Source organism: Schistocerca nitens, chromosome 1, assembly GCF_023898315.1.
Source record: "Schistocerca nitens isolate TAMUIC-IGC-003100 chromosome 1, iqSchNite1.1, whole genome shotgun sequence".
NCBI lineage: Eukaryota > Metazoa > Arthropoda > Insecta > Orthoptera > Acrididae > Schistocerca > Schistocerca nitens.
Genome location: NC_064614.1, coordinates 741,783,578 through 741,806,445, shown reverse-complemented (window position 1 = coordinate 741,806,445; position 22,868 = coordinate 741,783,578).

The window sequence follows — 22,868 nt, the reverse complement described above, 5'->3', positions numbered from 1 at the left end:
ACAACAAAACAGAAAGCACTGTTGTCAGTTCCCTGTTTATGATATAGGAGTGGGTGTTTAAATATGAAGGAGTTAGACATAGGTTCCCACAAGGATGATATAAATATGATATATCTGTAAATGTGCTGGATGCAGTTAGCTTCCTCTGCTCCCTGTAATCCTCCTTCAAGAGCGAACGGGAACAGCTTGACATTTAAATTCTTCGCAGTTTAAACTATTGGTGCAGAATGAACTTTTGGTAGTGAGACTTACTGCCATCTTCAGGTAAATGTTTGTTTAACATGTTAGCACAAGTAGCCAGGATTTAGCTTCAAATGTACCATATAATCAAGATATCTAAAGTTTCCATAGTGTGGACAAAGGATCTAACTTCTTCTTTTCATTGTGCTTTTGTCCCACTGTGGCATTGGGTCAGCATGGTTATTAACTTAAGGGGTAGTCAGGTGCCCTTCTTGTCAACACCCCATGACTCCCTTAGGATGGAATATGTGTGCCACAGCTGTGTGTGTGTTGTGTTATGATGTGAAAATGAGCAAAAGTTTTATAAATCTTTGTGTATCATGCAACTGAGCAGGACTTCGGCACCAACCAGGTATTCACCTAGTGGGATGTGGGAAACTGCCTAAAAACCATAGATGGCTGGCCAGCACACAGTCCCTCATTGTTTATCTATCATGTGGATTCAATCCAGGGTTGGCACACCTCCCTGTCCCAGAAGTGGTTCTTTACTAAACACAGCTCTTCAGATGAACACAAGGAAGCTGTATGTATTCTAACTAATTATGTCAAAATATTAATTTACTCATAGTACTGTGTTCATTATTCTCATGGTGCATGTATTACAATAGGTGTAATAGCCGTTTTATATAACTGGAATGATATTTTTGAATCAGTTTTATACATACAAAACATGGTGAGGGACTTAACCACATATATTTTAGTCCCCCTCCATATTTTACTGTCTATATATGAAGGCTACTTTCAGGAACTATGGTATGAATTTCGAAATGGTTTTCACTAATAAACTTAATTGTTCACAAGGAAGTTTTATTGTACATAATTTATAAATATTTCATGCAGATTGTCTAAGTTATTGTAACCTCCCCCTCACTTATCGACCTTAATGACAGTGAAAAATTAAACCACGTGTACCTAATGGAAATTTGGGAAACGCAATCGTCACTGAAGTTGATTTGTCGGTAAAGAGGGAGGAAAGGAAAAATGCAAATGAAACTGGTGGAAATTAATTTTGAAAAGGGGTAAAGTTAATAAAGAAAGCAAATGTGTGGCCGTTACATTAACAATTAACTAGCGGTAATTAGATATTTGAGATTTGGGGGAAACTACGGTCGCCAGTCCTAAGGACAATTACTATAGTAACTGAAAAAGAAAGGTTATTACACATATAATTAGCACTAGAAGTGTGGCAACTGAAGGTTGACACGTGTAGTGTGAAAACTGAAAGTTTGTCAGAAGTAATAAATTTCGCTACACACTGACTTAATTTAGCAAAAGAATTAATAAAACCGGAAAATCGAAAGTTAATTTAGTGATTGAAGTTAATAGTGAGCTTCCTTTCTGAAGCACATCGAAATTCAGTAAAATACGGTTAGTCTTGGACTACCTCAACAATCATTTCAAAAGCTACTTGAATCTACGCAATTTAGAAATAAGAGATTTAGCTTTGAACTTGAATTAAATTATTCTGAACAATTAACAATAGTAAAATTTAGTACGTACCAAGCTGAGCTGCAGTCACAGGTAAGCTAAAATACGGTAACAAAACTCGCACTCTTAATTTGTGCTTGTGTAATCTAAATATTGTAGCCAGCTATGAATACCTTAACTGAACTTTGAAATTAAAGCAGTGAAATCGAATGATGCTGGCGTTTGAATTTCAACGACACTCGGGTTCACTCCGGAAAAGGAAGGGACCCTGCTTGGTAATGCAGTTGGGACAATGAGCAACAAAGATTCATGCTACGTTGCTGTAATTTTGTTATGAAAATGGAATAGTTTGAAAAGCTCAGGTCTGCCATACAGTTCTAAAACTTTACGTGCTTCCAGTCTTCCTTGTTGGTTGATTGAAGGTTTGAAGCCGTCGATCGAGGAGGTGGCGACAGTCACTCATTGTCGGCCGTCGCTGTTGCAGAAGCTGGATGTTGGCGCGCCTTCTTCTCGACACGGTCACCAGGCGAAACGGGCTCTTGATGTGCGCCTGCTAATGCTTCCCGTCCGCGACACAGTGTCAGAAACTATCATAGCAAGTCGAGCGCAATTACATGCTGCCCAACCACGAAAGCGCGGCAACTCGCGGGAGCGTCACACAACACACCTGCTCCACTTCACCACCCCAGCCAGACTCCCTCCGCCCGCGCTCCACGTGGCCGAGTTCACACTACCAAAGATCCTAAACACTTTGGTTCTCCACACGACCTATCGATGTAATCGTTCGATAGCATAGTTTTCCCTAGGCAAGATCCAGCGTAAAAATACAAATAATATTTACAAAACAAACCAATTATATATCGACATAAATGCATAAATATATATATACAAACAGTAAAACAATTACAATATATAAAGAGACAGAAATGTCATATCTTCAGGTGACAAAATAAGGAAAAAATTCATAGTACGTTAGATGGAAATAGGAGGATATGCATTTCCGGCGTTACACTATAATGAAATAATGTCCTCTGCCCGTTTTTGTGTCTTTATGTGAAGACTAATCTCAGGAACTACTTTAGGGAACTTGACACAGCTATCTCTAATACATAGACTGATTCTTGAAGACGGTTTGTGTAGATAATCTATTACTGCTACACCAGACAAGCTGTCCCACTGTAGATACTACCTGTGTGAATCTGGGGAGGCTCACTAATATATATACATACATATGTGTGTGTGTGTGTTCCTACATTGTTTGTAGTCTGCCTGCGTAGCTGAATGGTAACATGCTTGCCTACCATGCTGTGAGTCTGGATTCGATTCCTGGCCAGGTCAGAGATTTTGTCCGCTTCACACAGAGACTGGGTGTTGTGCTGCCCTCATTATCATTTATCATCACCGACGAGCAACTTTCCCAATGTGGCGTCACCTGAAATAAGACATTCACCTGGCGCCCGAACTTCCCCAGATGGGGCTTTCCTACCAACAATGCCACACAATATATATATACAGGGTGGTCCATTGATAGTGATTGGGCCAAATATCTCACGGAATAAACATCAAACGATAAAACTACAAAGAACGAAACTCGTCTAGCTTGAAGGCTGAAGCCAGATGGCGCTGTGGTTGGCTTACTAGATGGCGTTGCCACAGGTCAGATATCAACTGCGTTTTTTAGATAGGAACCCCCATTTTTTATTAAATATTCGTGTAGTACGTAAATAAATAAGAATGTTTTAGTTGGACAACTTTTTTCGCTTTGTGATAGATGTCGCTGTAACAGTCACAAACGTATAAGTACGTGGTATCACGTAACATTCCGTCAGTGCGGACGGTATTTGCTTCGTGATACATTACCCCTGTTAAAACAGACCGTTTATCAATTGCGGAAAAGGTCGATATCTTGTTGATATGTGGCTATTGTGATCAAAATGCCCAATGGGCGTGTGCTCTGTATGCTGCTTGGTATCCTAGACGACATCATCCAAGTGTCCGGACCGTTTGCGGATAGTTACGTTATTTAAGGAAACAGGAAATGTTCAGCCACATGTGAAACGTCAACCACGACCTGCAACAAATGATGATGCCCAAGTAGGTATTTTAGCTGCTGTTGGGGCTAATATGCACACCAGTACCAGACAAATTGCGCGAGAATCGGGAATCTCAAAAACATCGGTGTTGAGAATGCTACATCAACATCAGTTGCACCCGTACCATATTTCTATGCACCAGGAATTGCATGGCGACGACTTTGAACGTCGTGTACAGTTCTGCCACTGGGCACAAGAGAAATTACAGGACGATGACAGATTTTTGGCACGCGTTCTATTTAGCGACGAAACGTCATTCACCAACAGCGGTAACGTAAACCAGCATAATATGCACTATTGAGCAACGGAAAATCCACGATCGCTGCGACAAGAGGAACATCAGCGACCATGGCGGGTTAATGTATCGTGTGGCATTATGGAAGGAAGGATAATTGGCCTCCATTTTATCGATGTCACTCTGAATGGTGCAATGTTCTACCGATGTTACTACAAGATGCTTCATTGCTTGACAGAATGGCAATGTACTTCCAACATGATGGATGTCCGGCACATAGCTCGCGTGCGGTTGAAGCGGTATTGAACAGCATATTTCATGACAGGTGGATTGGTCATTGAAGCACCATACGATGGCCCGCACGTTCATCAGATCTGATGTCCCCAGATTTCTTTCTGTGGGGAAAGTCGAAGGATATTTACTATCGTGATCCGCCGACAACACCTGACAATATGCATCAGCGCATTTTCAGTGCATGTGCAAACATTACGAAAGGCAAACTACTCGCTGTTGAGAGGAATGTCGTTACATGTATTGCCAAATGCATTGAGGTTGACGGACATCATTTTGAGTATTTATTGCATTAATGTGGTATTCACAGGTAATCCTCTGTAACAGCATGCGTTCTCAGAAATGATAAGTTCACAAAGGTACATGTATCATATTGGAACAACCGAAATAAAATGTTCAAACTTACCTGTATTCTGTATTTTAATTTAAAAAAACCTACCTGTTACCAACTGTTTGTCTAAATTTGTGAGCCATATGTTTGTGACTATTACAGTGCCATCTATCACAAAGTGAAGAAAGTGGTCCAACTAAAACATTCATATTTCTGTATGTACTACATGAGTATGTAATAAAAAATGGGGCTTCCTATTTTAAAAACGTAGTTGATGTCCGTTTGACCTATTGCAGCGCCATCTAGCGCAACCGCCATAGAGCCATCTGCTTTACCCCTTCAAGCTAGACAAGTTTCATTCTTTGTAGTTTTCTCATTTGACACTTATTTCGTGAGATATTTGGCCTGATCACTATCAATGGACCACCCTGTATATATATCATGTGGCATTGTTGGTAGGAAAGCACCATATATATATATATATTCAGAAAAATCTCACTATTGCGCTTTTAGGGGGCAATTAAATTAAATATATTGTCTTTCCTTTTGCTTTATTTATTTAGAAAGCATTTTCCTGACACCGTTACAAACATTATTATGTGTTTTGCCTCCTTCACATAGTTTAGAACAAGAGATATGGACATCAGCAATACTGTAATTGGTAACATTTTATATACACACCAATATTGTCCAGCCATTGTACAAAAATACATGTGGCTAAAGAAAAAGACTAGTTAATTGGAAAGGAATTGAGGGTTCCAAAATGTCTTTGCAAGATAAACATTGGAACATTATAGATCAACACAGAATTGAATTGAACTGAATTGAATTGAATTGAATTTTATTTGATCCTGTAAGATTACATTGTGTACAGTAAATGTACGTGTAATATAGGACATGTCAAAGTATTAAAATTCTTTATCACTTATTTTCCTACACCTTTAGCTTACATTTTTACATCACTGATAATGAGTAACAATATATACAAATTTAATGGCATAAGTATTCTGCAACACTGTAAAACTCTTTTTCAATGAGATAGTGTTTAAGTTTCTTTGCAAAGTCATTGTGAAGTACACTATCTTGCAGGGTTTTGGGCAGACTTCTTAGTAGTCTTATACCAGAGTACTGGGGTCCTTTTTCTAGCATTGCCAGTCGGTGGGGTATGCTCCGTACTTCATTCTTCTTTCTTGTATTGTGGGTGTGTACACTAGCATTTGTAATCCAGTCCTCACTACCTTTTGTGATGTACATTATTGTTTTGTATATATACAACGATGAAAAAGTTAAGATACCTAAATTCTTGAAACAGTTTCTGCATGTTTCAGATGTCTTTCTTCTTAAAATGGTCCTAATTGCTTTTTTTTGTAATGTGAACACTCGTTTTGTCTCTTGTTTGTTTGAGTTTCCCCACACAGTCACTCCATACTGTAAGTATGGTTCGAAAAGTCCATGATACACTGTACACAGAAGGTTCTTGTCTGAATACTGTGATAGTTGCATCATTAAGAATATGACAGAGCTCAGTTTCTTACAGACATTATTAATGAAAAGTATCATTCAACCAGCATGTCATGTTTGGTAAAATCACTGCAAAGGTCCACATCATTTCTCACCCTTTGATCCCCTTCTACTCATCTGTCCCACACCATTGTCCCCAATTTCCTACCCTTCCTTTTCCTTCACTCACTCCATTTCTCTTTTCCCTTACCTCCCCCTCCCTCCATCATCATTACTATGCAATTCCAATCCACTGGATTGGTCTTCTTCCCCCACCTCCTATTTCTGCAAACTCCATGTATATCATTGCGCCATTGTAGTTTCTTTCTGTACTCACCCAAGCTTTCAACTCTTTGCTTATTATTCTATCCATTGTAATTTCTTGACCTCCCCCCCCTTCCCAAGTCTTCTCCCACCCCTCATCCCCACTCTGATCTACCCAACTTTAATAGTCAATCAAATATTCATTCACGTTTCTTTTGCTGTTTCACCATCCAAACCTCTCCTTCTGCACTCCCCTCTACCCTCCCAGCAAATATACCTATTTCTAACACTACATTTCCTACTTATCCATTCCACTAACTCATCTCTAGAGTTGGACCACTCCTCCCCCTCCAACCCCCTCCCCCATCCCAACCTTCCGGTGACACACTTCACATTCTACTCTTTCTTAATCTTACACTGCAGATGCACATCTGGGACATGTTTTATTAGATTCATCAGACTAATAACAACAAAATAAGTGGGAATCATACTTTACTTTAACCTTGTACAGTTTTGCAATGGCTTTGCACTAGTGAAGTTACTAAATTTCAGGCAAAATCTTTTTATTAGTAGTAACTCCATAAGTAAACATTTGCGGACCTATGATTATATGAACTTTTTTCTTTAGCTTTACTTGTAGAATAACATATTAAAATATTTACATATCTTCGTGAATCACCCTGTATACCCCTACTTTTTCTACCTCCTCTTACCCCACACCTTCCCTTTTCCCCTCCTCAATTTTGCACTCACTTTCTTATATTTAGCACTTTTTGTATTTTATTGGCACTTACTATATCGTTAAGTGCAACTCATTGGCTTCTGTACTTTATTTCGTCCGTTCCTTACTGTGTTCAGTTTCTTCATTGTACATAACATATGTTCACTTCATATTATTAATAATATGATGTTTACATGTAAATTCAAAGATCATGATTCATAATGCTGCCTTCAAAGTTAATCACATATGGTCAGAAGATACCTAAAACTGGTAAGCTTATATCTATGATACCTCTACGTTTCACTGTGTCAGTTCTTCTAGAGTCTACATTCTTTGATATCACTCTCATAGTTACGTTTTAAAGGCCTGCGGTAGTCTTGTGTTTACTTGCTTTGGGCTGATTTTACAAGACATGACATACTGGTGCAACAATATGATGCATTCCTACAAGTCATTAGTTTTGTACCATTTATATCAATGTTAAGGAAATGTGTTGAATGAAGAATTTGTTGTCCTGCACAGGACACAGCAATATAAGGTGAATGGTTTAAGAAATAAGTGCATATTTCATACTTTTATATCAAGTTGCATCTAATATATTGTTTCTAAATTTCAATTTTTTTTTATTTTTCTTGTCATTTACATATTCCTGCTTTTAGGACCATACTCGATAATGACATGATGGCCAAAATCTAGATTGTACACAAGAAAAATACAGTAATACACAGTCAAATGGCCATGTATTCTTTCAAAAAATATTTCGTGGTTGGCTCAGGATCATCGAAAATTGTGTTAAAGGAATTCAGGATTGTTGATATTGAGACTATGCTAGTACAACAGTGTGAGTTTAGAATAAAAACTGTCTTTAGTGTCTGATTGCTATTAATGTTTTTGCTGATAAGTGAAATGCAAAAGAAAATTGTCACAGGTAATGATACCGAGTTAGAAAAATAAGCCAAAACGTCAAAGCCAATTTTTTATGGCGAGAACCATAATAAAGTAGCTGAGAATATGTTCCTTTGATATGGCTTGTAAACTTGTAAATTTTTAATATGTTCTATATACACTACTGGCCATTAAAATTACTACACCACGAAGATGACGTGCTACAGACGCGAAATTTAACTGACAGGAAGAAGATGCTGTGATATGCAAATGATTAGCTTTTCAGAGCATTCACACAAGGTTGGCGCCGGTGGCGACACCTACAACGTGCTGACATTAGGAAAGTTTCGAAGCGATTTCTCATACAGAAACAGCAGTTGACCGGCGTTGCCTGGTGAAATGTTGTTGTGATGCCTCGTGTAAAGAGGAGAAAAGCGTACCATCACGTTTCCGACTTTGATAAAGGTCGGATTGCAGCCTATCGCGATTGAAGTTTAAGTTATCGCGACATTGCTGCTCGCGTTGGTCGAGATCCAATGACTGTTAGCAGAATATGGAATCGGTGGGTTCAGGAGGGTAATACAGAACGCTGTGCTGGATCCCAATGGCCCCATACCACTAGCATTCGAGATGATAGGCATCTTATCTGCATGGCTGTAACGGATCGTGCAGCCACGTCTCGATCCCTGAGTCAACAGATGGGGACGTTTGCAAGACAACAACCATCTGCACGAACAGTTCGACGACGTTTGCAGCAGCATGGACTATCAGCTCGGAGACCATGGCTGCGATTACCTTTGATGCTGAATCACAGATGGTGTACTCAACGACGAATCTGGGTGCACAAATGGCAATGTATCATTTTTTCGGGTGAATCCAGGTTCTGTTTACAGCATCATGATGGTCGCATCCGTGTTTTGCGACATCGCGGTGAACGAACATTGGAAGCGTGTATTCGTCATTGTCATACTGGCGTGATGGTGTGGGGTGCCATAGGTTACATGTCTCGGTCACCGTTGATAGCACTTTGAAAAGTGGACGTTACATTTCAGATGTGTTACGACCCGTGGCTCTACCCTTCATTCGATACCTGTGAAACCCTCCATTTCAGCAGGATAAAGCACTACCGCATGTTGCAGCTCCTGTACGGGCCTTTTTGGATACAGAAAATGTTCGACTGCTGCCCTGGATAGCACATTCTCCAGATCTCTCACCAACTGAAAACGTCTGGTGAATGGTGGCCGAGCAACTGGCTCATCAGAATACGGCAGTCACTACTCTTGATGAACTGTGGTATTGTGTTGAAGCTGCATGGGCAACTGTACCTGTACACACCATCCAAGCTCTGTTTGACTCAATGCCCAGGCGTATCAAGGTCGTTATTACGGCTAGAGGTGGTTGTTCTGGATACTGATTTCTCAGGATCCATGCACCCAAATTGCGTGAAAAGGTAATCACATGGCAGTTCGTATAATATATCTGTCCAATGAATACTCGTTTATAATCTGCATTTCTTCTTGGTGTAGCAATTTTAATGGCCAGTAGTGTATTTTAACTGCATATACATTAAACAAGAAATTCTGTATAACACTGTTCAGATGAATAAATTTCATAATACATTTTTTGATTTTGATGAAATTTGGTATATATTACACACATGAGAAGCTTAATATTTGGTATGAGGGTAGGAGAATGTTGTGGCAATAAAATTTGTTTCACACTTTTCTGGGACAGCAACGTTTGAGACATTCAAGATTAAAAGTCACTGAGATTGAGCTTGCAATGTAATCTGTAATATGTGCATGCAAGTTAAATAGAAACCTGTATTCCATAGTGTCTCAGCTGATTTTTCACTTCCCTGAAGTAAAGAAAAAATTTGCAGCCTTTTGTACATATCTTTAATTCTTACGAAAATTTTTATTAGCATTCCTGTATCAGACAGTTCGGCGATGTAAGCTTTTATTATTGCCATATCTTGTAGTGTACAAATTGCAAATACTTTTTTTCACTTGCAAATGTGGCTTGTACTAACATAACAAAACACAAGAACTAAAACATATGAATGATACACAAATCCTGCTTTAAGCTTTTGCCCTCTGCTACTAGAAAGCACATCAAACTGCAAACCTGAGGCCAGCCTAGCACAAGCACTTGGCTCACCTGAACGGCATTGAGATTTCCTGTTTCTAGACTTGAGTGAAGAGTTAGGTTCCAGGTTACATTTTCCCACAATGGGACCACAAGCTAAAAAAGTTACTGTCAGACGCAGTCATGAATGACCATCATACTACTGTGCTAGGATTATTAACTGTGCATCAAAGGTTATAGTTAAATGCAACTTCATTCAGCATTATAATGTGATATTATTGTATTCAGTGACAGAAATAGCTACATAAACTGTCATTCATGTGCGTGTGGATTGCATCCAAGTTAAGTGTTTGATATTAAACTGTTTTACTAAAGTTAACTATTATTTTTGCATTTTCTAGTACCAGTTCAACACCCTTCTGAAGTAAATATAGGCTTGCTATGACACAAACAGGAAGATCTTGCAGTAGTGCCTTCAGGGACATAGAGATTCTTACACTTGTTTTACTTCCAAAATAATACATGGTTTATAAAAAGAGTGAATTGCAGGTAACCTGTAGAGTGCACTACCACCATACTGGAAGTGGAACTTTCAAGATAGACTGTAAATCCCTGTCTAGATTTCAGAATGGAGTTTTCATATTTTGGTGTAAGAGTCTATAACAGATTGTTGGTAGCCTTCAGGCGGCGAATTGAAAATCCTGACTCAAAAAGAAACTAGAATATAGCTCATTGGCCACACCTTATACACTAAGTTCCAAAAATGTCTAAACAAATAAAAATATTATCAGAAGCTTGCCAGGATTGATATATTACAGAATTGAGGTCCTTTAGTCGCCTCCGTGAAATCGTGCTACAGCACAGTGTACATAACTTCTCTTGTGTTTGGGTATAATTTCAGTCATTGCTTGTTTCGAAAATGCGGTAGAGAGCTGTACACCCCTGAAGTCTCTGCCTGCTGCCAGGAGTCTTAATGTCACCATCCGCCATCATGTAGGGTAATTGCTCTCCTCATGCAAGTATTTTTCCATACTCTACAAAGAACTAAGTGGCTCAAAAGACAATGATATGTTTCCTAATGCATCTGCATATAGTTACACCAGTTGTCGGGTTTTCTGCAACACTCAAGAAAACTGTCTTCAGTTAAGTTGTCACTGTATAGACCATTCTCGTTAGTCTTCTTTGATCAACATTTTCTCCATTATGAATTTCTGAGTAAATGAAATAAATTTTGAGGTTGTTATAGTCTAGTCACTTGCCACTGAGATTTCCTTTCTAGTCCAACAGATGGCAGGCAAGCAGTAGATTGGAACTTGTGTCTGCACAGACAGATTGTTGTATGTGGATGAGCCTTACTCCGACCCACACTAGACATGAACAAAACAAAACTGAATGGCTGATGATGTCAATTTCAAATGGTGGTATGTTCAGACAAGATAGAACGTGAATGCAATATGACTTCAATTAATCCATTACCACACACTGAGTGTATGAGGTGCCAACCACAATACAAAAAGTCGAAATCAGTACCAGAGTTAAGGAACTAACAATGAAAAAGTTTATTAATGGACGAAGCGAGCTTCAAGTGCATGTTCCTGACAAAGTTTGTAAGATAAACTGCTATTTACAGTAGTCTGCAAGTAATAATGTTGTTTACCTTGCACTCTGTATCTGTTTTACTTTATAGTTGTAAAGCATTTATGAAAATGTATATTTAATACATTAGGAATTCAAATTTACCACACTGAAAACATAAAAAACGGATTTATTTGACATCCTTGTGAGCTCAAACAGTAGGAAAATGAAATAAACTAAAATCAAACAGATCAGTGATAAATAGCCGATAATCTTGGCAATGATATCATTTATACTCTCTCAGTCGTTCCAAGCAACTTACCAAGCAATTTCATTAGTATTTCGAATGTCAGTGTTTCATGAAGTTCTGCTATGGGAAACTAACTGCTGTGTTTAGTACCTGTAGTATTTGAATTATGTATGTTCACCAATATACCAAAAAGGACATGAAGATTCTCAAACGCTTTTTCTGGGAAGTGTTGGATATCCACTAAGAAGTGTTCAGACCTAAATTATTACCTACTTACTTAAAAAGACCTTCCAAAAGAGTCTGTAATTTTGCTGCTATCTTTTGCCTTTAAGGAAATTTTCTCATTTTCCTGTTTCCTTTTCCCTGTTTCACTTTTTACTACTGGTATTTTGATGTGATGATGACCTTGCTTCAAGTTTTACAATACAATTTGTAATGATATTTAATCCAGTCACCATCAATGTCACTTGAGGCTTCCTTTACATGATACTCTGATTCTATTTGTAACCCACGATCTAGAACTATGGAAACTACTTACACAGGTTAATTTTTAGAGGCAGTAGTTTTTTTTAGTATCCTATGGATATATTCCAGAATACACAATACTTTTCATTATGTATTCCTACAAGATGCTAATTTTTTTACCATTTACATCAGTGCTTAGCAAATATGTTGAACTATGTATTTGTCATCCTGCAAAGTACAAAGCAAAATGATGTTTATGTTTTAAGAAGTAAGTGCATATCTTGTAATTTTATACCAGCTTGCATCTAATATTTTTTATAAATAAAAATTTAGTTTTCTGCTATGTGGCTTACAATTTGCCTGTTCCTGCTTTAAGCATTGTACTTGATAATGGCGTAAAAGCCGAAATCTAGAGTGTACAGAAGAGAAATACAGTAACATGTAATCAAAATGGCGGTGTATTCTTTCAGAAAACCCTGCAACACAGTTTGCATCTTACTGGCAATGTCTCCATTGGAAACGTCTTGAGCAAGAAAATTTCCTATATCATTGCTGCTGAGATTACACACTATAAAACCAGTTCGCCCAATTTTCCAAATATTTCAAACACTGACAAAAGCTACATAAACACTGTGTTACGAAGATCTTGCTGTAATAATAGAGCCATTAAGTTAACTGGATTATACCAGAAACCTTGCAAAGCTGTCTCTAATATCCAGTTCAGTGCACTACATTAATAAATATTTCTGCACCTCCTTGATTATGGAAAATAATTGAAACAGTTTTCTGTTACTGGTATATTCAATCTGCTGAAAGAAATGTTACGCAAAAATACAAAGCTACCCACAAACTGCAGTAGGTGGATACGACCTTCTTGTTAGAAGTACATAAAACTCCACTACTTAAATATCAAATTCATTTGGACAAATTTGGACATTTGGACAAATGGACTTCTGTTAACACAACCATCGGTGAAAAACACGGGATTCATCTGTGTAGTCCTATGCAGTCAAAAATATATATAATTAGTCATTTAATATGAAAAGAACTGGAACACTTTTCTCATGAAACTACTCATAGTTTGGGGAGAATATGAACTTACTGGTACCTATGTTTTTAATTATGGTATATATTTCCCAGGAATTATTGTAAAGGCCTTTATTACTGTAAACTGCTGCATAAGTGGCCTAGGCATTTCGACACATTGTGCAGATTGTGACAATGTACACGAAATTAAAAACTTCAGTAGTTAGCAAACAATTTTGAATTTCGTGCAGGATGAAAAAACTAGCTCCTCATCCTGAAGATGAATGTAAACTTCTGGCGCCCATGCTAACAGCTGCAGACAAAAACAAGTCCAGTGCATCCTATTGGCACCAAGATCTGTTGTCCCAAGACACAAGTTCACTCTTTGGATGACACTGCACTTTCATTGTCAGTTTTACACACTACTGTGACTGCACTTTTCTTTATAAGAAATAGAGCCTACATTTTTATACTACATTGTCATGTAAGATTATGACATAGGACAGTACTGAGTGAAAGTATGCTAGCAATCCCTTTTGTAGATCAACATATTTATAAGTGAAAATCAGGCAGAACTGATCATTTTGGTTCAGTTATCCACACACTAGTGTCATCTCAGTTTGATGAAATGATTTCTGCCAGTAGCACCTAACAGAAAAACTGTCTAAAGCTCTGTGTTAGTACCTGCAGTAATTTTCACCAGTAGTCACTTGTATGCTTTTTGTCATGTATAAAGTGAATAGAGTCCAAAAGACAGGTTATGGTACACATCATTTACAGGATGAAACTTAAACTGTGTTTCGTATGATCCATCTTCATTGGAATCACTTAAAAAGCAGAAGTTGTCAAAATAATATTTCATCGTCCCAGGCGCCAGATCGAACAGATTTCTTTACTTTGTTTGGCTGATATCCTGTTTGCCATAGCGCCAAACGCTCGTAATTTCTTCATTAAAGAATTATAAACAGCTGTCTTCTTATGTCGATCACTATATTCCTTGCTCTTAATTTTCTTCAACGTGTGTGACTACTATACATTTCAACAAATTCGGCGGTGAACTCTGTAGGACACCTGACGTGGGTGCACTATTTTAACACACACACAACACACACACACACACAAACATACACATACTGGACTGATCAAAGAGTCGAGTCAAACACATTTCACGCCCCAGATTTATGGTGATCTTCTGCTCATATGCTCAAAACTCGAACTCCAACTTCGAGTTTTGCGGACATCTAAAACTTGCGCAAGTGTCCTGTTTACACGCAACTATCTATCTGCTCAGAAGTGGTGTATGCTGATTAGTGACTGCCTCAACTACGATTTTCCGATATCCGTGTTTTCTGTGAATGCTGCTTTTCAGTATCCGCTATTCTTAACTGTGATTTGTCGCAGTTGAGAATCGCAGTTAACGAATTCAGATCTTGTATCCCTCTTCCCCAAAGCTACAGACCAGTCTCCATTGTTCCAATATTCTCAAAGATATTTGAGGCACTGATACACACACACATAAGCAGCTTCTTTGAAAAACACAACATCCTATGTAGCAATCAGTTTGGTTTCCGCAAAGGGAAAAATACAACAGGGGCCATCTTGGAAATCACTGACCAAACCTTAACAGCTTTTGAAAACAATAACATGATATCACTGGTATTATGTGACGTAAGCGAAGCTTTCTATTGCATTCCTGTTGATGTACTACTGGGGAAACTAGAGTTTTATGAGGTGAGAGGGAGCACTTTAGCTGTGATCAGTTCTTATTTAAGTAACCAAAAACAATTCGTTTCACTCAGAAATGTAAATTCTTGCGTAATGGAAAGCAGAACAGGTGTACCACAAGGGTCTATTCTTGGACCCTTCTTCTTCATTGTAGCTATTAATGATTTGCCTAAAAACATAGCCCACCCTGTCATGTATTATGCTGACGATACAACACCACTTACCACAGATCGGAACATTTCAGATCTGAATAAAATAACTAAAGAAACACTTGATAAGGCTCTGGACTGGTTTGCAGCCAATAAGCTCCTGTGCAATCCTGATAAAGCCCAACAACTTTTAATGGGAACATCAAATGAAGTAGGCAATAAGTCAGTAAAACTCTTAGGTATTCACACTGACTCTAAACTCTATTGGGAGGAACTTGTCAATCACATATATGAAAAAATATCTCGGGTGAAACTAAGGGAGGTAGTGTGCTTAGAGTACCTTAGGGTGACATACTTTGGGCTATTCCAGTCACATATTTCATATAGTCTGATTATATGGGGGCATTCACCTCACATCAAGCGCATCTTGAAATTACAAAAAAAAAAAAAAATTACACATAATATGCAAAAGAGCTCAGAGGGAGCACTGTCGTCCTCTTTTTTCCAGACTCAGAATACTCACAATTATAAATTTATACATCTATGAGTCTGTACTCTATATTAAAAATAATATTTCAGAATTTATTGCCAGAGTGAACATACATGAACACAATACCAGGACTAAGGGTAATTTAGACATACCGCACCACAGATTAGCAAGAACAGGAAATTCCCACAAAGTTAACCCACTCAAAATGTTCAGTAAACTGCCAATTCATGTTCAGTCTATGGATATAATTTTTTTTAATTAAGTAGTGCAGCTGGCTGTCAGATCATCCATTCTATGAGATTAAAGAATTCCTTAAGATGCCTGAGGAGGATTTAAAAGTTGTCAGTAGTTAAACATATTATTGTATGGTTAATCATGTGTGTATACAATAAACAATACAATAGTACATTATATTAGATTATAGTATAGTTTATTGCATTAACTTTTGGAAGCTATCCTGGTGTAATTTGGTACACTGCCATGCTTGAAATGTATTCTATAATGTACTGACACATGTTATTTTATTATTCTGTATGTACTAGTACTTCCTGTATGACGAAGACAATATCATTGTAAAATGATCTATGGTGAATAAAATTCTTGATTCTTGACTGCTATTTCTGTGACTTCTGCGATTTCTGCGACTCCTGTTACTTTTGCGATTTCTATGACTCCTGTGATTTCTGCGACTCCTGCGGTTTATCACCCTATGAAAAAGTTACACTTGTCTGCACAGAAAATTGCATCTCAACAAAAGTGTCATTAGTAAGTATGTTTTACATTTGTTCCTCCGTTGGCTTTAATTTTGTATTAAAGAAACAATTGTGAAAAAATTAATAGTGTAATTAATATGTAAGAAGCCATACAGTACCGTAATAGTTCGTGTTTAAAAAATGAATTCTAACGTATTGTTATGTTCACAGGTGCCCAAACTACATTTGTCACTCAGTGTAGCGATGATTCAAAATATCATTGTCAACATATCTGGAGAAATTGCCTCTGCATCTTTAGACTGTCTTCGTCAGACGAGAGGTTAGTTTCTAAGTGTTTCGATGTACTTAATTACTTAAGTGAGGTCGTTCTTGCAGATGTGAAACATCCCCCACTGAGTGACTTTCATTACAGTAAATATTAGCAATACTACTCTGCCAGTTACATTAGAAACAGCAAAAATGTTTAATAAGCCTCATGATTTTGCAGATGCAGTTCCGACTCTGATTACTGGTTGTTGTACCTATCTATCCACATCAGGGCTCTTGAGAGAGAATCGTGAAGATTCAAGACAATTTTAAAAGTGCCATAATTATGAAATAAGTGTGCGGAATGAGTGATTGAACTGTGCTTAATTTGAAGTTATTATGCTATTTTAAAGGAATGATAAATGTTAAATACAGTGAGTGAATAATGAAAATCTCGTTTTCCTCATGTTAAGCCGTCCTATACCCGTAAATTTTCCGCACATTTAATTACTGGAAAACACTTGTTGGGGAGTGATATGTCCCCCACCCTCTCTTTTCCCCGTAATCTGGTTGTGGTGACGATGATCTGTAACATAGCACGAGGCTTAGAGTATGCCTTTTGAGGCTGTTGACATGAAAGTGAGAAGTATAGATATCCTGGAATAGTTAAAGTGAAGTACTTGAAGGTAACACAGGAAAAGCTTACTTGTGTAAGTGGTTGTAATGTCGGCAAAAAGCGCTTGTGTGTGCAGTTGGCATGTAGAACACCAGGTATAAAAATTTTCTCCAGAGAGTTGAACTGTGTCGGAACAAAAGTGAGGCGTTCATATGACTCATTAATATTGTGTTCATTTCATTTCACTTACACAGATGTCTGAGTTCTGCTGTGTTAAAATTTCAGTCCTATAGGCATGTGGAATATTAACCACAAATGTCATTTTGGAAACAGAATCAAACACATTTTTTAGTTTAATTGTCTCTAAATGATATTTTCAGGAGAAAAAGGCAATGTTGCTTCTTATTGATGTAAAGCTCGGTCCACACGCAACGATCTGTCTGCGCAGACATCGGCGCAGATATCTGTACATGCAAAAGATCGCTGCAAATGTGGTGTGTTCACTCGACACAAACCCCAATCTATTACTCGCCCGCCATCTGTCGGTGTAGAAATGAAATATCAGTGGCAAGCGACTACGCTCCCCGTAAACGTCAAAATTTAATTCAGCTATTTTGAAATATAGAAATGGAGGAAGTTCTGTTGTGGTCTGTGTTCGCAACTTGTGTTGCAAAAAACATTCAGACTAACCGCAGGAAACAGAGAAAGCGGTCAAAATGGTGTAGACAGTGGCTGCTAAAGCGAAAGCAGTTTTCTCACGTAAATTTACTGCGAGAGTTGCAGGGCGAACCAGTTTTGTTTTACATTACCTCGTGTTCCATTTCCTCGCACATTGACACTCCAATTTCATCTTCAATTGTATTCCTGCTTGATCTTGGCGTTTCTTGATCACTAAGAAAGACAAGCAGATCAAAATACCATAACGTTGGCTGGTATACTTGATCTACTCCTACACCAGATCTTCTAGATTTCTGAACTTTGGATAACTCTTTTCGGTAAATAATTCGCTGACAGACTTAATTTACTTCACTTGCCTTCATGAACTCATCCTTCAGGAAAGCGTAAATAGCTTCACATCTGTTGGGTATTATTTCACTCAATGCTTGTTTCGATATTGCAGATGAAAATTCCAAATCCTTGTAGCTCCTTCCTGTTGCTAGGAATCTTAATGTTACCGCCAGCCGTTCATGAGGAGAAATTGCCCTTCTCATACAAGTATTTTTTCTCATAATATGAGGGGTTACAAGCTTTAAGAGATAATTATAAGTTTCGACATCCACCCGCAAATAATTTCGCCAATTCGCAACGAAATTATTATTTTATTACGGTTTCTCTGCTTGCCGAGGCGTCAACTGCCCGCAATTTTTCAATTAGAGCATTGTATGCTGCTGTCTTTTTGTCTCGGTCACTATATTCTTTACTTTTAATCTTCCACAAACATGGGTGGTTTCTGTATATTTCAATGAATTCATTTACAAACTCTCGAGAACACTGACGAGTATCAGCCATTTTAATGCTCTGTGCGTACAAATACAAACACTAGACTGAGCAAACAGCTGTTTCGCGCCAGATTTGCGGCGATCTCCTGTCCACACGCTCTAACTTGGCTGCGCAGATGTGGTTTGAACACGAGGCATTATACGTAGCTGTTGCAACTGGCACCGATATCTCATTGGTTGGCGGTAAGAGCCAATGAGACGTAGCTAGTTGTAGGTAGATCTTTGAACATCTACTTTATTTATGTTTTTTGAGGGGAGGGGGCAGCCATCTTGAAGTGTGTATTTGTTGTGCCTTTCGTAATTGAGAGCATTAAATGGACGTATATCGAAAATTTACGAAGTGAAGCGGCATATGATTTGAAATCATGGGTCAGTTAATATCCCTCCCATCTTTACTGTTGGAAAATGTCACATCTTGTGTTTTGCATTTTTTACGATATTAGCGTGTGGAATGAAATAAAATGTTGTGTATACAAAATTTGGATCATCTGATTTCAGTGTCGTGTCATTTCCTAACTGATCTATGCGTCATGTCATGGCCTTTTAAGTTTATAGCAGTTGTTTCCGATGTGCAGTTTTTGTGAATGCTTTACATGGATAATGACCTTAGAAGAATTCATTCATTTTGAAATGCTAAAGAATATTTTTTAGCACCTGGGGAAAGATTAGGTCAATTTTGTGGTTTATATTTCCCTGGGGCAACATTCTTGACAAAACGTATTTCAACGTTCAGGGAACTATCAGTTGCTGGTTCGGAAGACTTATAGGTAGCGTTAAGCATTTTCTTCCCTAAGCAGCTGCCCCTCTCAACCCGTTGTACCGCTTCAAGAGCAGCGCTACATGCTCGAATCACAGATAAGCATTGTTTTAAATGATCAGTGATTGGTTATCCTGAACAGTGAAGGGTGGAAAAGTATATAGGCTAGCATGTATTGCGTGCTTGTCAAGTAGGTGATGCAATTTGGAATTTCGGTTCGTTGAGAGTTAATCAGGTTAATTTGCAGGCTGTTAATGAGTTTTAGACTGCTTTCTTCAGTGGCAAACAATCATCTGCTATTTGTTTGCGAACACAAATTATGTGTGTTGCCATCCAGAAAGCTTTACATTGAAACTGCCAGCAGTAATTTAGCACATTTACTTCTCCACAACTTTAAATCCATACAGGAATTGACATTTTTCTGCATAGGGGTTCCTCATACTCCATGAAATTCAGATCCATATATGCTTTATAAATTAGGCCTTCACATGAAACTGGCGGCACTCTTCCTCCAGAAGTGCAAAATTGAAAAGCAATGTGTTTTTTTACTGAGAGACTGTCATTTGAAAGTTAGAGATATTAATGGTGTGCAGAGGGATGGTAAAACTTTACAAAGGGCTGTCGGGGAAATTTAAGACTGCGGAACAGCTGATTTGTGAATCAATGTTTCATATACTTATTTTTTTTTCAAATTATGAGTGGGAGAAGATAAGTGATCAGATTTTATTGTCAAAAATAAGAACACATTCACTCTTATTCATACATGCATGAGTGTTGCGCCAACATCTGCACATGGAAGGCCCACTGTAAACTTTAGCCAAAAAACTGCACTTCTGAGGTGAATCCCACAAAACACAAAGGTGATATACTCCGCCATAGTAGTGTCTCAGGATACCATGTTATCTCACCTGCTTGCCAGTGTTACATATTAGACGCCTCTAACTTTCCAAGCAGTGCGTCAACAAACTGAAATTTGTTGAAAATTTTGTATTGAGAGTACTCACATTTCCAGGACTGTGTATTCCCAATATCTAAAGGCTCTAAAAATTAGTGATGTGATAACTTTGTCATCACTGACAGAGCCACAGCTGGTGTCTACAGTTTTCAGATTAACTGAAAAGGGTTGCTTTCTGCTAAGATGATAATTGTGGATGTTTAGAAAATAATATTTATATGTTGCTCACTTCACTTATTACATCTGTAAACATGTATTTTCTCTCACTATGGCTGCTAATGGGTTTTGCCACTTTGTACCAAAACTGTACATTTAGAGTGATAGACCATTTGCTCAGTCTCTGTTATGAAACAAGAGCTCTGTTTCATGATGAGCACATTAGTCTATAGAGGCATGAAAATTTGTGCGAGAGGTGGACACTTTCTATTCCCTTCCAATTGATAGTGAAAAAAAAGTGTTAACAGCAATGTCCTCAAATACATTTTGCCATGTGGAAAAAAGATAAAAGCTGATTTCAATGAAAATTTTTAAGAATGCTGCATACATAACAAACTAGTTTGGATACATTACATCTGCCAACCTGATCCCTGGAAGTAATTGGAAAGAGCGGTGCAGTAAGTGGTAGGACATTTCTTGACAGTATTAAAATTTTCCACTGCGTGCTTAAGTCTTAACAATATATACTAGAGATGTGACAATTTTCAATCTAATCAACATGTCAGCATCTGAGAACAAAGTAACCAATTGTGGAAGCAGGATGGTCTGATATTCATTATGTGCACAGTGCGAAAGTATGTACTCGTGCTTGTCATACCAAGTAAGTTAGGATGTGACAGCAGAAATATTTTGAAAGGCTCTCCTCCTTGAATTAATCACTGTATCACTTTTCTCTTGTCGCAAAAAAAAAACAGTAATTTTTGGGTCTGAACAAGGAAGGCGAATGTTACTTACATTGTTTTCAGTCTGTACAAGACAGACCCGTATACAGTGCACCCAACTGCTTGTCTTACTGCACAAAGTAAGCTGTTAAAAGCAAAGTTGGATGCCCTATATAGTAACAGTGAGATCAGTATTGCAGCATACTTGTACAATTTTTGGAAACAACGTGGAAACAGGTAACACCAAAGAATTACCTGCTGCTCACTATGATGTTACAATTAGTTGTCTGTAAATTCATAGTTAATACAGTTTTATAGGCATCACCCATATTACAAAATGAAAGGAAGGCTGCAGGTCAAGTGTTTGTTATAACCTGTGGGACATCTCATTATAGTGCACACATACAATGCATTGCTTTTGAAATTTGATTGTAGTTATGATACATACAGTTATTGGTTTGTTGAAACTGCACAGCTTCGATATTCATGAAGGAAACAGTAAAGCTTCTACAAAAAATTAATATTCCATTTTTTCTGTAACCATTGTAACTTTGGGTGAGTGAAGATGAATTGGTAGTGACAGGCAGAGTTACATACAACCCTGAAGTTCACAAAATGCTTTTACCTGTAATGAAACAGGTACAGGAATTTTTTTAAGTAACGCTCATGTCACATTTTGGTCAAATATTTGTAAAGTCAGGCACGCAAGTTGGTTTTGGTTGTACAAAAAGTACTTTTCAAAGCAATTAGCTTCTTTGGATAATCACTTGTTGAAATGAATTGTGCATACTGTAGCTGCAAGAGGCCACATGTTCAGAGAAGTAGGTCGTAGATTCTTTCAAAGAGTACGTAATGATCAAGACATTTTTCGAGCTAACGTATCCTCTATTTTGGTGAACTTCTCTTACAATATGATCTTTCAACCTACGTTGTTACCTTTCATTGTCCTTTATGCCTCAGACATTGCAGACCTTTATAATTGCAGTTATTTTCAAGATACAATAAATTTTTCATTCAATAAGTCAATTATAAGAAGGAAGGTAAGAAGAACTTAAGACAAGATCTGTCAAATCCTCTGCGAGGAAAAATTATCTTCCCGACATTGTTCTGAACATTCTGTAGTAGAATTGCAGTGTCAGCAAATTACTACGGACCACCACCCTCAAGAATTGAACCATGTAACTAAATCAAATTTTAACACGTTCGCTGCGGCTGACGCTTATAAGCGTTTCCGCGATCAACACGCCAGAGCGGCTGACGCTCATAAGCGTTTCCGCGATCAACACGCCAGAGCGGCTGACGCTCATAAGCGTTGCCGCGATCAGCAAGCCAGTGCGGGTAACACTTATAAGCGGTGCGCTCGCTAGCTGAGTTCTCACTAGGGGAGGTCGCCAACTGGGACACGCCGATTTCGTCCGAATTGTTTCTAGAAAGAGGTGGGACTCCAC